Here is a 17,792-nt window from a genome sequence, read left to right as displayed (position 1 = left end):
GGAAACAAAAATCTGTTTCGTAACATTCACATATTATAGGTATTAGGTAGGTAGGTATTCTGCGTTTCAATGGATTTTTCACTTACGCACAATGATAAATAAGGATTTTAAACATATACACAATTGTTACACAGACGACGATGAGTGTGAAAAAAAATCGAGTATTTGATTTTAGGCAATAAAGCCAAACATATATATACAAAACAATGTTATGTAAATACGTTAATGTTTTATAATATTATTATTATAAAAAATATCCATTCTAGAACAAATTATAATAATAATAATACAATATATTTCATACACATTTCTCTACATATTATGTAGAGAATATACATATACTACAATAAATATATTAGTGTTTTTTTTTAATTTAAAACATTTTGCACAGTTAAAAATGTATGCTCCTATATAATATGTACTATGGACTTACATATTGTATGTAAATAAGTTATCGATATAAAATGTGTATAAAAAACTATTTAACAATATTGAATAATATACACTATTTCCCGAGGATAAATTTGAATTATTATTAATAATATTTGTTTTCAAATATGAAAAGGTGAACTTTTATTTTTTAGATAAAACGTGACGGATACTTGTTAATGTTGTGGTTAACGTGTCGGATAACCATATTGTAATTTCATTTATTATACCGATTGGAATCATCGAAATTATATTTTGACGAAGGTTTTTGGTCGTGCTCCGCTAATGCAATAGACTTATGGACTCTAATTTTTAAATATAAGTAATTTACTTTTCGAAAATACAAATACGTAGTGTACATAACATTATATACATATATTATATTGTTTACGTTGCGTGTCGGTTTGTGCATTTCTTTACTGAACCGGTATACAATTTGAACGAAATACATATATATAATATATTATATGGTATACCTTTTACTCGTATAAATAATAAATGTTAACGTTATTACTATTAAAATATTATTTAATTTCGAACGTAAACGAGCATTTAGCACGTGATGTGTGTAATCGACGATAAAACGAAAATATAATCCCCTCGCACGATTGCCGTTATAACAAGACATGTGTACAACACCATCACTATTATACGTCGTATTTTTTTAATTTTTTTGTAACCCCGCTCCCTCGCGTTGATACTGCAGTCCAACATTCAAACACGGTTTCCAGTGTATAATACCTATATACAATATATTATCTGTACACGCGTTGTGTATAGGTTTTCGGAAAAAACCACAGCTGTCGGGGTGAACGCGTGCCGTTCACAAAACCTCTGCAATGTCGCGGTCGTGTATGTGTATATAGACGTGACACGCGCCCAGGAAAGAACGCGCCCCCCTGTAATATGTATCGTATATACTATATCATACGAAACCCTCGGAGATATCCTATTTCCTCTTTGAATGTGTGTGTGTGTGTGTGTGTGTGTGTCACCCCCCGCTGCAGCCAATCAATGTCATCAGTTGTCACTGCAATATTATTATAATATGTTATACACAGAAACTAAATGTTATTATATATTTTACGTTTGTTATCGTCGACCTTGAGCAGACCACGATAAGACTTTATTATTATGTATTGTTTTCTGTTCCGACCGAACGACCGTGATCGCTCTGATATTATATTCTATCGATATATAAGTATACGCATTCTATATATAATAATACATATAGCCACAGTACATATACACACAAATACGTTTCGCGAAGCCGGATTAACGTTACATGAATGTCTTGAAAATACTGTTACGAAACGCGTAGATCCACATATTATTATACACATGCTTAATTTACAATATAGATACTGATAAACAACCGCGTCGGCCCTGGACACACAGACTTCTATAATATTATTATCTGATAAGTAACCACGAGCATTAGTTGAAGCTGGGTCCCGACATTTTCTTGGTTGGCAAATAGTATTCAATATAATATATGTATTTACGATAAATATTATTAATTGATGTTGTATACTTGTATTGTATTTTACTATTTTTAGACCAGTTTGTAACAAAAAAAATTATTTTGTATAAATCATTTTGTCATTATTATTATATTGCACCTTTAAAAAAATACATAATTTCATTTGTTCCTTATACATTTTGTATAATATGCCAATGCCAACCGACAAAATGACGGTAGTCGCCGTGTGAGCTTCACTAATAACAATGTAATTAATATAAGCATAGAACAGTAATAAGATATAAGAGTACCTTATCTAGTTTGTATAGAAGTCTGTGGTCAAACACAACACGTCACGCGACCGGCGCGAAACTCCATTTTCGAATCTCTCTCCACGTGTGATCGATCTCATATAGGACCGATCGAAAGATCTGTGGACCGGTCGCAATCTATATAGCGTATATATATACAGCTCGTTCATGTGACTACAATAATACTCGCGAGTCGCGATAGACTTTCGAAAAACGGCGTAAGCGATGGTAAAATATAATAATAATATGATACCTTTATAATAGACACGCAAATATTACGTACGTCGAGTTTGATACCAATACTAAATAGCTGTTATTCTAGTAGTACTATAGTAGGTAGGTAGGTAGGTAGGTAATTATTTAAAAAAAGTCTCTTTCCTTTCTCTAGTGGGGCTTTCGTATGCCGTTTCTGCCGTGTAGTTGACGTATTTGACATCATCTTATATTATTATATACATCCATATAGATGTGAATAATAATAAAAAAAAACAGTATAGTTTATTTAATCGTATATAAGCAGCAGAGGTCGTTTATTGCGATCAAAGTTCACCGGTGTAGACGCATAGGACCACCTTCACAGGAGAGAATAGATTATTATAACCACGAGAAAGATTTGATATCGACACGAAAATGATACAAAGTTAGAACTCGGCATAACGACACAAGGCAAGACTCGAGTCCGACCGCGTGCGTGGATTTAATTGGAAAATACCTTACACGGAGTCTCGGAGAACAATCGTCGATTAAAATTGATTAGTTTGTTCAATTAAAACAAAATTAGATTTAGAGCACGGCTGTGTAATAAATCGTGTTTACATAACAATCGCAAATTATTTGTACAGCTGAACTTGAATCCTGTAGTCATAAATATATATATATATATTTATTGGCTCATATTATGTATAGGTACGCGAATGGCCGCCGTACAAATTTGCACACAATATATAAAATAATGATATATACCTTTACCGTCCGAGTTTTGCAGCGCACAAACGACAACAAATAACAATACAAAGCCTACCCATGTAATAAAATATTATACAGATATATGTATCATATTATATTAAATTACATTTATATATATATATATATATTTATATCATCGCCGAGTCACAAATGGCCTCGATTTCGACTCCGCACGGTCCACGTAGTGCAGAGGAATCGTTTTGCCTCACAAAAATGTTAACCGTTTAATTAAAGCTCCGAGACGTTTTTTAAATATTTATTTATTCTGTTCGCCGAGATTTGAGACCGATCTCGTGCCGCGGTTTACACGCTGCTGGCTCGTGAGCACAACACCACGTTCGTACACAATACGTTATAGTTATACGTGTCCGATTTGAACTACACATACATACTCGTCGTCGTGTATAGTCGTAACACGAGATCCGAAGACTTTCATCCGCGCACAGCTCTCGACGTGTGACTCACGGCTCATCCGACATCATACGGTCGGATCCGTTCCGACAACAATAATGATGATGTCCGCGCTGTCTTTTTCGAATAAAGGTGCCTACTCAGTAAGTAAGGAAATGTTGCGCCATTCAATGCGGTAGTGAGTCCTCTAACTATATCTGTATAGACTAGTGCGGGAAACGTTCAGTATTAAAGATTATCGTTATATTTTTTCTGTATATTAAGACTGAAATGTTTTGTATATATAATTATAGTAGGTACCTATATGCTGGCATACTGCAAGATAAAACGTAACATTTTTTTACAGGTTTATAATAGTTTTAACAACGAGCGTGTGTAGAATCGAAATTATTTTTGGTTAGGTTAAATTTATAATTCATAAGTAATTATTACTATATGTTTGATAATACGCAATAGGTATATCTATCATGTTTCTATTGATTATACTACGTAAAGGATTTTTAAGAAATACTTTATAATTTTTGATATTTCAACTTTGCAAAATTTGCGAAAATTAATTTCCTGCACAACAGCTATTAATTTATATACATATTTTTTAAAATTCAACTTTAAATCTATATCATTACTCACTAAACTCAATATTGTTCACTAAAATTACATGCAAAAAAAAATTATAATACCTATAATATAGTATGGTGTGTATTGAATATTAAAATCTATACATTTAAACATTATAAAACCTTTAATAACATATTGAATGTTGAAATATTTTAAAACAGTATACATTTAAAAAAAAAAACTTTCCAAGTCGTAACCCCGCATGAAAACTGCATAATGATAATTTATATATGTAATACACATGCCATGTTTACTATTTTCTTAAACTTCTGACCTAGCCTAGCTGTAATATAATATTCTTAATATGCTACATACATGCATGTCGGTCCTTCGGGGGACTGTGCAGGTGAACCAATAAATAATATATAAACGTCTCGCTCGCAGAATGTCGAATCACTGCAGAGCATATCTGCTTTATTTTAATATAATCTGAATCACTATAAAATAACATCAAATATGTCTGTAAATTAACGTTTTTAGTGGAGCTGTCCGCTGCGCATCAGCCGCCCACGGGCCACGAGGATTACCTGGTACCTACATATTCTGTACTCTTTCTCGCGATAAAAATATACAATAATAATACAGGGTTTACCGTTTTTAGGTTCGCGGAGACTTGTCCGCAGATCACAACCATCGTCGTAGCAATATTACGTACAACGGTCATGAGTCGACGACGGCGGCGTGCATAACCCTTTATGGGAAAACGTTATACGTCGTACGTATTTCGGACGTGCCTGCCGACGGAAATACACCGTTGCCTCCACCGACAAGGTCGCGTGCGAAAACAAACCCGCCGCCATTGTCCGCTGCCGACCAAAGACGCCAGTACATAATGCATACTGCACATACGCACACACGCACACACACAGCAAATAAATACGCGTGCTGTATTGGCGGTTCACTATATTTATGGCCAAGAGCAACGCAAACTATACAGCGTGTGTAAAACGCTGTACATGAAGTGAAATCTCGAACGGTTTATCAATCGGTTATAATTTATAATATGAATCTGTTGATCACCTCATTTCTAATATCAAAAAAATATTTAGAAAAGCTCCGTCCCGCGTCCTTCTTTTTAAAACTGATGCACCAGATTTACCTTTACCTCCAGAGCCAGTAATAACACGATGGGGCACCTGGATAAGTGCAACCATATATTACTGTTAACACTTTGAGATAATTTTTAATATTGTAAATAAATTGGATTCAGAGGATGCTTTGAGTATAAAAAATTCAAAAAAATAATCGGCAATACCTCACATTAAAAATGATCTAGTCTACATAAAATCAAATTTTAGTTCTCTTCTTATATCAATTACAAAATTTCAAATTAAAGGTGTTTCAATCGAAATTATTGACATTGTAAGTGTTGCTATGACGTGTCTTACTGAGACAACTAGGAAAAATATTTGTATCAAGATGAAAAATGTATTGAAGAAAAATGTTGGTCTTGCTATGGTAAAGAAAATTAAAAATATTCTTAACAATTAATTAATTGACACGAAAGACTTACCAGAAGACATATATTATGTCTTGTGAAGATATATAAGATATATCTATTATGAAGATATTAATGATCTGACATATTTTAAATAAGTTCCAATCACATCGGTAAATGTAGAAAGATCATTTTCTGCCTATAAAACTTAACTTTAACAAATAATAGAAGGTCTTTCAAAGTCGAGAATATCAAAAAACATTTAATAGTTCAGTGTAATGTAAGTAAGTATACCTACATAATTAGAATTATAAAACGATTATTTTTTAATACATACAAATTTTAATTGGTAGATATAGAAGATGCTGAATGTTAAAAAAATCCAAAGACATCACAATCAACGGTTTGGGCCTTTTTTTTTAAATAATATAGTATGTATAAGATATAAATTTTAAGTATATATATATATATGTACAATATTTGTTTTTTTTTAGGTAAATTTGTATAAGTCTTTTTTAATTAAAAATAAACGCATATTTAAGCACATTAAGTCCCGAGCCTTGGTTATAAGGATTTAAAGTTATACGATGATCGGAATGTACTGACATGCAGCCGAGATAGGTATACTATATATAAATTATATGTTATAGGTATACCAAAAAATATGTCAGGCCACTATATATATTATATCATATATGTCATATTCTACACTATAAGTAATAAGTGTACGTAACTAAATAAGTAACTGGGTATAATATTATGCGATAAGTAGATATTTGTTTAAAATTCGATTTCATTGGAAATAAACATGTTGAAATATCCAGAAAGTTATTGTGCTTCGGAATATGAAAACGTACGCTGTCATTCAAAAAAGTAAAACGATAACTACAAAAATGGTAAAAATATTATTTTATTTTATTTCAAAAATGATTTCTACGTTTCTAAATACGTTTTACTACACTTTTTGAGAAATTGACGATATGGTATTTACCTTTGAAATAAAATCACAATGTGTAAACCGCTTTAAATGTATCTACCGTGTATTGCGACAGACACCCGCTGCAGCGCTTACCGTTTCACATATATATTTTTGTTTAATACCATTTTGTGTCCATCGTATGAGAAAAAAGCCTTCACCCCTCGTGATTTGTGGTTGGTTGTATAGAATTCGAAGCTTTTAATTCGTAATTATAGGTATTATGTTTGTCATGATTTAATATTAGGTACAGTGTGCGACGACTGCAGCAGCAGCAGAGTAGGTATTGGCTCCGGACAGGGATACTGACGGCGGAACTGTTCAGTGTCTGTTTATGGATGTGGTTTTTCAACTGGCGGCGGTGGCGGCATTCACGGTCCGCAGACACAAACGCGTTGGCCTCGCCCGGTGTGGTGTAAAAACCGATCTCGTGTCTGCAGTGGTGGTGGCCGCGGCAATCGCGTCTCGTATCGGCACACACATAATAACAACGCTAATAATAATAATAATAATAATGGGCCCGAGTACCATTATACACGCGGAGGATTACAATAAATAATAATATATATCATACGGAGCTGACAGGCGATGCGATTCGTTATGTTTTTCGAATCGTTATATGAGCCGTCTTTTATTGGTTTTTTTCTCCCGCAAAGAGTTTATTTATTAGCAAAACCACTTCGCTAATATATAACATAATGAACTCAGTATTTGGATTTTTTTAGAGTGGTATTGCCAAGTACCAACGCATTGGTGGGGAGAACACTCAAACGCTGTCAGTTTTACTTCTTCCTACCCCATAACGGGTTCGGATCTTGAGGATTTAAACAATAATATAACATATGCCGGGGCGACCAGGTCATCCCTTATAAGTTATAACTATATAAATAGTATATATTTCTTATGTATATGTATAATTTAAAGTTCTTATATTATTAAGACAATTTATCTGGAAACGTAGATACAAACAGCTAATATAATTAAACGCATTGATAAGAATTAAAGTAAAAAATATAAGTTCACTGGTGGTGATTGCAGGTCTTACTTAATTTCGCTCGGCCACCACATATAAACAGTGATGCGAACGTGTCTCGACGCCTGCATCGACTAGCATATCAGGTACCTACCTATAGGCTATAGGTATACTATGTATGCATTTTGCATATTATACGGTAATATGTAAATGATGATGGACTGATTAATTTCCGCGCGTTTGATATATGTCTTAATAAGTCGCGTATCCGTAGAGGGTGTGGTGTGGTATCCGCGCGTGTGAGCGCACCCTGGGTGGGGTCATCGACCATCGACTTATTTAATAATATAATATTATTAGGTATAATACCTACGCACGACACACTCGAAGTCGTATATAATATATAAAATGTGTATTAGCTGGATCCTTATACACAGCAGTTTATACAGCTGCAGGTTTACCGATATAGGATACACACTGCGCACGTACATGTGGTCTTTGCGATAACAATATACATATTATTAATATAGTATAGTTATAAAATAATAATAATATTATGTATAGGTAAAGGGTAACCTGCAATAGCATATCATATAGTTTAACGCACGCATTATTTACGGGGAGGCGTCGACGGTATCTCCGTGAGATCAACATGTAATACCTATACGTAGGTACAACTTGAGAGTGTGAGACTACGATCGTATTATACACTTTATATATAGGTACATGTATCAAGTTAAAGTATAATTTATTTAAGATAGCGTGCCGATAATTTATATAATATTATTATAAATGTGTGTGTGTGTGTGTGTGTGTACACATCAGAATTAGCTTTAAAACGCGTCGTGTGTCTGTGTATAATATTATATTATGACACATTCAAGCAACATAATTTTATTTTATTTTATCACACACACGATGGAAAATGCGAGAACACGAAACACGCGCTTGAAACAATCAAATAATTATTGTAGCCAAGCTCGAAGACATTTTAATGTAGTCAACTATATTATACATTATACTATTACGAATTTACGATGTTATTATTCGTGTGGCGTATACGACATCACCACAATAATTTAATTACATTCAATTATGTTATATAATTAACACACGATTGTACTCGTATTATGAATAAAATGATAATGTAATATAGGTACGGTTGAATTTTTGTTGTAAGGGATATTTAAAAACGTGACAGACGAATACGCAACTCATTTTATGTAGTCATATATAAGGTCAAATGTGCGGTTAAAAACGACTGAGTTATATATTTTACCGAGAATTACAGAAAAAAAAATATAACTTTTCGCTAAATTTTTAACATACAACATTACACCTAATACTTTATTATTATATTATCCATAAATTAACTAATGACGTATCTGGAATATAATATTTAGCTATAGACACACAAAATAATACATATACCTAATATATATTATATTAGGCTACACATGATTCATAATAGACAAGATTATATATATAAAAAAAATATAATACGATATTGTATTATTTGAAACAATTACTTTTGTCGAATAAAATGAATGACAAAACGTTTATTGTTGATTTGTTTTTCGATTATTTCACAGAGGTAATATATTGGACATATATATTAAAATATAGCAAAATTGCCTGCTAGTGGAATTTATAATTCTGATAGTTTACCCAGACAATTTAGATTATAATATGTATCATTCAAATGTCAAAAACAATAAACTCGTTTAAATTCCAATGTATTATGTATATGTGTGTATACGTATATGTACTAAGTATTACAACAAAAGGAAAATTGCATAATATTTTAGTATTTTGCATTGAACTAACTTATTATTTTGTTCACCTTAACCAACGTGTTATACAATGTATACATTTAAAAAGTAACATTGTTATAAATTTATTCACGATTCTTTACAGTTGGTGAGAGTTTTTAAATTGTTGGCTACTAATTCCATACATATAATATGTAAATTAGAATTTCACGTATATTATTATTACCTTAAACTATAAATGATACTTATTTTTATCTCTATACTGAATGACGAAATGTTAAATTTGATACATAATTTACAAATTGATCAAATGTTTATTAAATTAATATTAATATACCTATAACACGAGAGAATCATATAAATTGCAAATTTCCCGATTGGGGATCGCGTCTTGTGATTTGAGGAGAGATGTTGCGGATATTATGTTCTTATATGACTTATTAAATGGTCTTATTTATTCTCCGGAATTATTATCTCACATTGGTCTTAATGTACAAACTCACGTATTTAGAAAATCCAACTTTTTTCATGTTTCTCTTTCCAAAAATAATTATACTTCCACCTCGTTTTTCCCCAGAGCTCTGTCTTTGGCTAACAGTATAATGGATGATGTTGATTTTTTTGTTATGTCGCGTTTTGTCTTCAGACAAAATGTTTATCTGGCTTTAAATTTAAATTCTCTTGTTTAAATGTTTTTAATATTATTTTATTCTTATTAATTTTTTTATTTTTTTGTGTATCCATTTACTGTTAATTGATGATTTTTACTGTACTTTATATTTATTCTTTTTTGGCTGTTAACTATTTCCATTGTTAAAAATAATTTTACATCATTATTGTATCTAATTATGTTATAAGATAAGCTACACTGTACTTATATTTTTTCTAATTGCTAAAGGGTTTAATACCCGTTTATTATACATAAATAAATAATATGGTGAAACTTTGATAACAATTGTCTATAAAGCTTTTTTTATTTTCGTTCTGAAGTATAGATTTGCTTAGAATGGTGTAACTGAACAAAATATGTTAAACCTACCTCATCAAGTTGTTTTTTATTATTACCTTTATTAGATCATTTTTATGGTACAATTGGCTTACAGAAATTATATTATTTACAATTGGACACATTATAAAATTGGTTGAATAAAAAAGGCGAATGATTAAATTAGTAAAATAATTTATTGCCAATAGCGGGAAGAAGACGAGAATTTAAGAGAAGTTGAATATCAGGTGAACCGAGCGAAATAATCAAAGAATCAAAAGCAAAATTAATAGCTAATACTTATTTAATATAGTTATTATTATTATATTATTTAATAAACATTTTATAACTTACCATGATAATATTAGTTCTATGATTGAGTTACGAATACCTAGGTAATTTAAATAGATTCGAAATTAATATAAGACAAAAAAAAACCATTGATAAATTGCATTACGATAAAAAAAATTCTAAAACTTAAATTTTTTCAATAAAAATAAAAATTTATCATGTTTTGTGAACACTTAAAATAACTAGAGACGTTAAAGATTTGTAACTGACGGAGTACGGAGAATGACTGCGTTTAGTAAATAATAGCTTAAGACTAACATTGAACGATCCCACCCACTTTCACCCTGGTAGACATAAACATCTGCCCGTTTTGGGGTGCAAATTCGGCGTGCTTATATACTTGGGGGAAGGGTCATTTCAGAGTTTAAAATAGAAAATCTGATACGCAATTCTTTGTTATTTTGACGGAAATTGCTATTTTCCGTTAAAACTACGAAATTGCAAAACAATTCGAGTTTCGATTAATGTACACTCATGTAAGAAATCGGTTAGGTATCTAATACATTCAAATATTCAAGTATAAACGAATAAGAATAATTATTCGATTTAATTGGTCACGAATGAATAATTAATGTGTGCTAATTTATTATAGGTATATGTACATAATTTGAAGCAATAATTTATCAATATTATATTACATAACATTATTTATTCTCTTTGAGAAACGTATCGCATAGCCAATATATCACACTGAATGCGGTATTTACTCAGACGTAATAAAACTGCATATAATAACGCATACAGTGCAATAGCCAATAATATATAACGTATAGAGTACACATCCAGTCCATTCTCATTCGGATTCATATTCTGATAAGCCACCCAGAAGCCGCGTCACGTTGTTCCAGAGGTGTGGCGATAGCACGTGATGATCGCTATTATACATTTGACCTCTGGACAAATCGAATAGTGACATCAGGATCGTGTGAGAGTGGATCGGGTCAAGTCCGGACGATTTTCAGTTCACTATTATAATTCGATGATAGAAAAAAAATTGTATATTCAATTTTCGGTAGAAAGTGCTATGATGTACAAGTAAACCACTATATAAGTATGCCGAGTTGGGATAAGTACAATCGACTAATATCGTTTGAAGTGAATCATATTATACGAAATCATAATGTATATTTTCTAACCATATGGCAATGAAAACATAACTACTATTATTAGAGAGTGAACAAAAATTATCTAATATCCATTATTTTACCATTATAGCGTATTCTATGTACACCTCGTCAAACACTTGTATTATCACAATTACGGTGTACATTATCACACCATAATGCCATATGGAAGATCCGACGAGAAGTTAATGATACGTTTAATAACATTACACGGGATGTTGCATTTTGTAAAATATTATTAAATAATAAGATCGCTGTCTGGCATCTGCATACATCTTGAAAAGAAGATTACATTATTTATTTAATTTCTATTCCTATACTATATGTGAAGTATAAAAGGCTATAGTGTTAATATCGTATCTCAAGTGATATTTTAATTATTGTATTCTTTACAATAATTAGACAAACATAAATACCTATACAAATTTATATAAGAAAGTAGATAATAAATTGTCGGCATTTTACTGTTTAGTTATTTAAATTGAAACATTATACATTAAACGATTCAATTAGAAATTAATAAATAGTATCGTTTGTGTCTGAACTCTGAATACTCTGAATGGAGAAAAAATGGCCGTTAAGCCGTCTTAGTTGAAAGCTATATTCGAATGCGGTGAAATAGATTTGAAATGATTTATAGACTTCCCACGTAGGATATGTTTTGGAAAATAAAATTGTTGAAGATAAATCATAAATGATAAGACCAATGGATCTACTGGAATACAATAATGACGCACCGACAGATTTATTTATTTCAACCCGTTCGAATGTCAACAAACATGTTATATCAGTCGTAAGGAAAATTCGTAAAAATATAATTAAATCGATGTTATGGCATAATAAAGTATTAATAGATGATGATATATGTATAGATATTCTATCGTTACATTATAAATTATAATATTATATATACAGAGATGAATAACAGGTGGGATATAAATATAATAGTCTTAGGAGTTAGGCGACTAAGACACGAGAAGCTGATAATTTGTTGAGTTGAATTTTTCCTGGTTTTAATATTGCGGACTCCTACGTACCCATTCGAGTAAACACATAGTTCAGCGACATGTAATTTTCTTACGATATAGTAACTTATCATCAAAATAAATATTAAACACTGTTATAATGTTGTTTACCATACTACAATGTATAGCTATAGCTATATATTTTATTATGATTATATGTATATTTTTATCAATATAGACGTCGTCGGTGTATAGCCGCGGGATCGCAGGCATTCAAAATAAGTACTGTTAGCAGTTCATTTTGCAAAAAAAAAAACACAACACTGCTGCCGCAGTTGTACATATCTAACATAACAACATACATCATAATGATATACCTAGCACGAGAATGGCGAGTGGAAAGTAAAAACTCGGACGGCTTACACTCGTACAATACAAAATTATTATTATATATTATAATGGCATGTTCCTTCCACACTTTAACACGTACTCGACGATGATATCCGAGAGTTGTCCCATGTTCACCTACGCGTACTGGTATCGCGCCATATATAATATAACCATAATGTTTACTTTAAAAAAAAAAAAACTACTAATAGGTACTACATTCCAATAAACCCGATGGTAACGGTCGTATTGCACATTAATGTATTATCTGTTATATTTTTAAATAATAATTTTATTGAGATATACAACGCATCTGAATTATTTGTAAATACTCAACACGCCTATATAGGTACATGCAATTGCAACGTCTATACTTGTTGTCTATGTGCAAAAACAAAATCGTGCTGCGAACCAAGCTGATTTTATATCATATACATTATTTGACAGTGCGTAGTTTTGCGCAACAGCGGGGTTTCGTCACGATCGACATTTATCCCTGACATTTTTTTTTTTTTTTTTGGCATCTTATCTGTGAACAAGTATCGGAGGATATATTATAATATCATGTTATAGGTAAAGCAGCTTCATTTAAACAAGCATAAATCATTGAATATTATATTGTGAAAAATCTCTGTATATATATATAAATTATAATATGTAATATCGTGATTCGTGACAACTTAATCATCATATATTAAAATAATACCCGTAAAATACTCACTTTTAAGTATACAAAATTGTTTTATTTTCAAGTACATACATATAACCTACCTTTAATACATAACTTCGTAAATCGTAATCGCACAACACTTAAAAAAAATCAAAATATTACAAGAGTTTTAAAGTTGAGTTGAAATCGTTATTATAGTAGGTATCTATAGCGTAATTTATTTCAGTAATTAATGGCTCAAGGCTGATAGATTGATATAACAAGTGAAATATACATATATTGATATATTTACGACATACGTACAATTATATGCGTGTGATTCAATTTAATTTTGAATGAATCTGTGCATCAAAATACAAAATCTATACATACGTATACCCAAATATGATGACTATATTGTTGTATTTTTCGTTTTTGAATTACTAGTAATACTTATTAGGAACAAAAATGTTTATGCTCTTAACCTTACATATTTTGACGATAAATATTATCATTGAACAAATATATTTATTAAAGTACCTACGTTTCGGCCTTCTTGAGATTTTATATTTTAACCTGGCAGGATTGCGAGTAACCGACATACCTACACCGATATGGCTGTCTATATAATATACAGACCTAAGAAAAGTATCGAATGTAGAGCAAACGTTAAAATATGTACTTACGTATCTTGTATATCTAAAATCATGTGTATGTATGTAGAAAACTATGTGAAGGAGATACGCTAACTTTCATAAAATTGAGTGAATTTATATGGTTTTAATAAAATGTATATTTAGGACCTTGGATCCTATAAAATAAACTCGAGCATCATTACATAATACATCATAATTAATATTATTATAAAATGTGAATAAAATAATAAATACTTTCAATTACTTCAGATTGCCTATATTATTACAGTATACATATACATATATATATAGACACTAATTATTATCATTTATCATTGATCATTTGATTGGATGTACACAAATAAATCAGCACATATTAATTCAATCTCCCCGAGATGTGTGGTCTATATTACGAGTTCTCGTATCATATTTATATCATTCAATTAGACGTTTTATATTGACTTGTTCGATATATCTATATGCCAAATTAGGCAAAAACCATAAAACGCGTTCCTCGGAGTTATTGTGTCAATGAATGGCTGTACATGGACTTACCTATGAAAATCATAAGTATACTAATAATAATAGTATTATATTATGCTATCCGTGGGAGAGCCAATATAATGTACGAGTGCATATTTGAATACGTTGAAAGTAGTCCCAATAAAAACTATGCAATTATTTTTAACAGTATTTATATAGACGAGTTTGGCGGACACGGGAAAATATACTAATAATAACCTAAAACGACATCGAAATATGAAATCAGATTACATTTATTTCCGTATACAGTTCAAGGGAAAAAGGACGTGAGAGGTGTTCACACGTTTAATCGCAATTACCAGGACAAACCGATTTTCGACATATATTTTAGTCGAATGGTATGATAAAAAAAATAAAAAATAAAAATAATTATTATTATAATTTATCAATATTTTAGGTGGGTGGAGACGACAGTTATAGTATTGTTTAGTGTGGTCTATAGGTCAGACGAGAGCGGAATTGGCCGTAGGTTGCAGCGTTCAAGATCAAGGAAATCGAGATTGCACGTGATTGCTGTGATTTATCCGCAACACCATCGTTGTTCTAGGTAGTAGGTATACGTATACGATATACTATACCTACAAATTATGAAATTCTTTTAAAAAATAATAAAACTTTGTTTAACTTTCGCGTATGCGTACACGTACAGGTATATCATGTGCTATAAAAATATAATATACATATACCTATATATTATATATTTATATCGATATAATATACATTTATTAGGTTGAAGTGTGCACTTGAGTATAGTTTCTATATAATATATACATATTACGTTATACTCTATACGCATATGTACACATTTATGTATAATTAAGCGAATCACATGACGCCCATTGTTTCGAGCCGTGGATCTCATGACTGTTTTAACGTGCGCGCGAACTCGCGTTTAAAAAAGTGAAAATTTCCGTCCGAAGCGACCGTCCACGAGACTTTTCACTTCGATCCGACGTCTTCCCATCATGATGGGCCCGCAGCCACGATGACTGATGACGGTCTTGTAATAATAATATAATATAACAAACGCCAAAACGAACGTTTAGAACGAGAACATCTGTAATGAACGCGTGTGAAGAACTTTCGAAACGGACCCTATTTTATTCCACTAATATTTATACACACGGATAATATAATAAATTATAACTAGAAACCTTACATATAACCATATAGAGCCGTCACTTATTATATAAGTAGGCATATGGATACTGTGGTGCCGACGAGATTGCTCACCCGCGAATACATATTACACACGCGTGACGAGGACGCAGATGAATTTATATATGTACACCAACTGCTATTATTACAATATACTATTACGATAACATCACATCCACGACCTTTCAATGTTGAAAAGTATGAAAAACCATAATTTCGCATTCCATAATAACAATATGTGCGACATATCACGTATACATATTATAATTTATAACAAAACAAAAATAATAATAGTAATAACACCTAGAAAATAAAGTAAAAATTATATTTCGAAATTAATTAATGATGCACGTAAAAGGAATATAAATAAGATGAAGATAAGCGATATTTATACTATGAATAAATGTCTATAATACTATTAATTACTTTTTAGTGATGGTGATTATTTACAAAATATAAGACATATTCTTTGGGTAAACATGTGACCATAAGAAGAAAATACATGACGAAACAGGCCAAGGAATTTTAGGCGTTGGTGTTGAGTATCATAATCACGGCCATCGTCTTAACAGTCGACAGCGTAATTAGTATTCGATGAGCTCAAAATCCGTGCTAAGATTAATAAAAAAAAAAAAAATTGTTTTAAAAAATATACCGCAATCGATCTCCACTACTGCAGCTTTACCGATTTCATTAATCGTCGAACCAATGCGTATCAAACCAATCAAACTCGATTACTATACGTATGACCAAAATTATTGACTTTATATCTAGATTTGGTAAAAACAGAAAACTCGTTTAAGAATGTCAACGAACCGCAGCGACCGTGACGAAATCCTAATAATAACATTTTTTCAAAGGGTAAGAATAATAAGATATTGAATGTTGAAATGATTTAAAAAGTAGTTTTCTAAAACGTCGTGATTTAAAGTTATGACTACGGTTCTCTGCCGCAGTTCCATTAAATCATTTGAACGTTTTGAACTCGTCAATTCATACGTAGGTATTACACGAAAAAAAAGTTGTGATAACGTGATTTTCATACCATTGCAACCGGATACTGTAAAAATATAAGCAATTAACCATTGTTTTATTTGTTTAACGTGGACCATGAACAAAAAAAAAAAATCGTTTGACTATTACGTGGTTAGGTATACAATCATCATATACCTACGTGCTATACGCATATCTATTATAGGTATCTATATGATTTAAAACACGACCGTGGCTCTGGACTATCATTTTACGTCGATCTAATGGTTTAACTCTTAACGAATTGTGTCCATAGCGAAACGATAAAAATATAAACGTACTTTTAACACGTTTCACGAGTTTACAGTTTAAATTTATATAGTTAATATTACATTTATAATGAGCAACTTAGAATTTTCTTCGTTTTTTGTTGTATTTTCTTTCTTTTATGCTCTTAAATTAGAATTATTACGACACAAAAAAACGATTCTATAAACGATGTCGTGAAATAGTCGTGGCGTGTCCTCGCAGTACTAATTTAATTTTAAGATTCGTTTAGATTTTGTGATTTCAACCAATTCCATGAAAATTTCAAATTACAATGTTTTCACCGGTTTCGACCCCTCTCTCGCGTGTCCGCCAAATGTATTAACGAAGTGTAGGTTGT

General features: G+C 31.2%; 1 protein-coding gene and 1 pseudogene across 2 annotated transcripts in view; one reads left to right on the top strand and one right to left on the bottom strand.

Moving 5' to 3' along the window:
* The window catches only part of ko (Stork-head domain-containing protein knockout), a 48,048-nt gene that overhangs the window by 15,004 nt on the left and 15,252 nt on the right, over positions 1-17,792 (bottom strand). The window contains exon 1 of one of the 2 annotated variants that reach the window (XM_089221113.1): positions 10,696-10,853. The exons of the other annotated variant lie outside the window; for it this stretch is intronic. The gene's annotated coding sequence lies outside the window, so the exon portion shown is untranslated. Of the gene's footprint in view, positions 1-10,695; positions 10,854-17,792 lie in introns of those variants that run through there. 2 annotated transcript variants of the gene reach the window in all.
* Positions 3,684-6,011, top strand: LOC149058946 (uncharacterized; annotated as a pseudogene).

Source organism: Diuraphis noxia, unplaced genomic scaffold, assembly GCF_037042655.1.
Source record: "Diuraphis noxia isolate RWA-SAM2 unplaced genomic scaffold, SU_Dnox_SAM2 contig0002, whole genome shotgun sequence".
Taxonomy (NCBI): domain Eukaryota; kingdom Metazoa; phylum Arthropoda; class Insecta; order Hemiptera; family Aphididae; genus Diuraphis; species Diuraphis noxia.
Note: the sequence above shows the minus strand (reverse complement) of the source record. Positions and strands in the feature narration are given on the sequence as shown.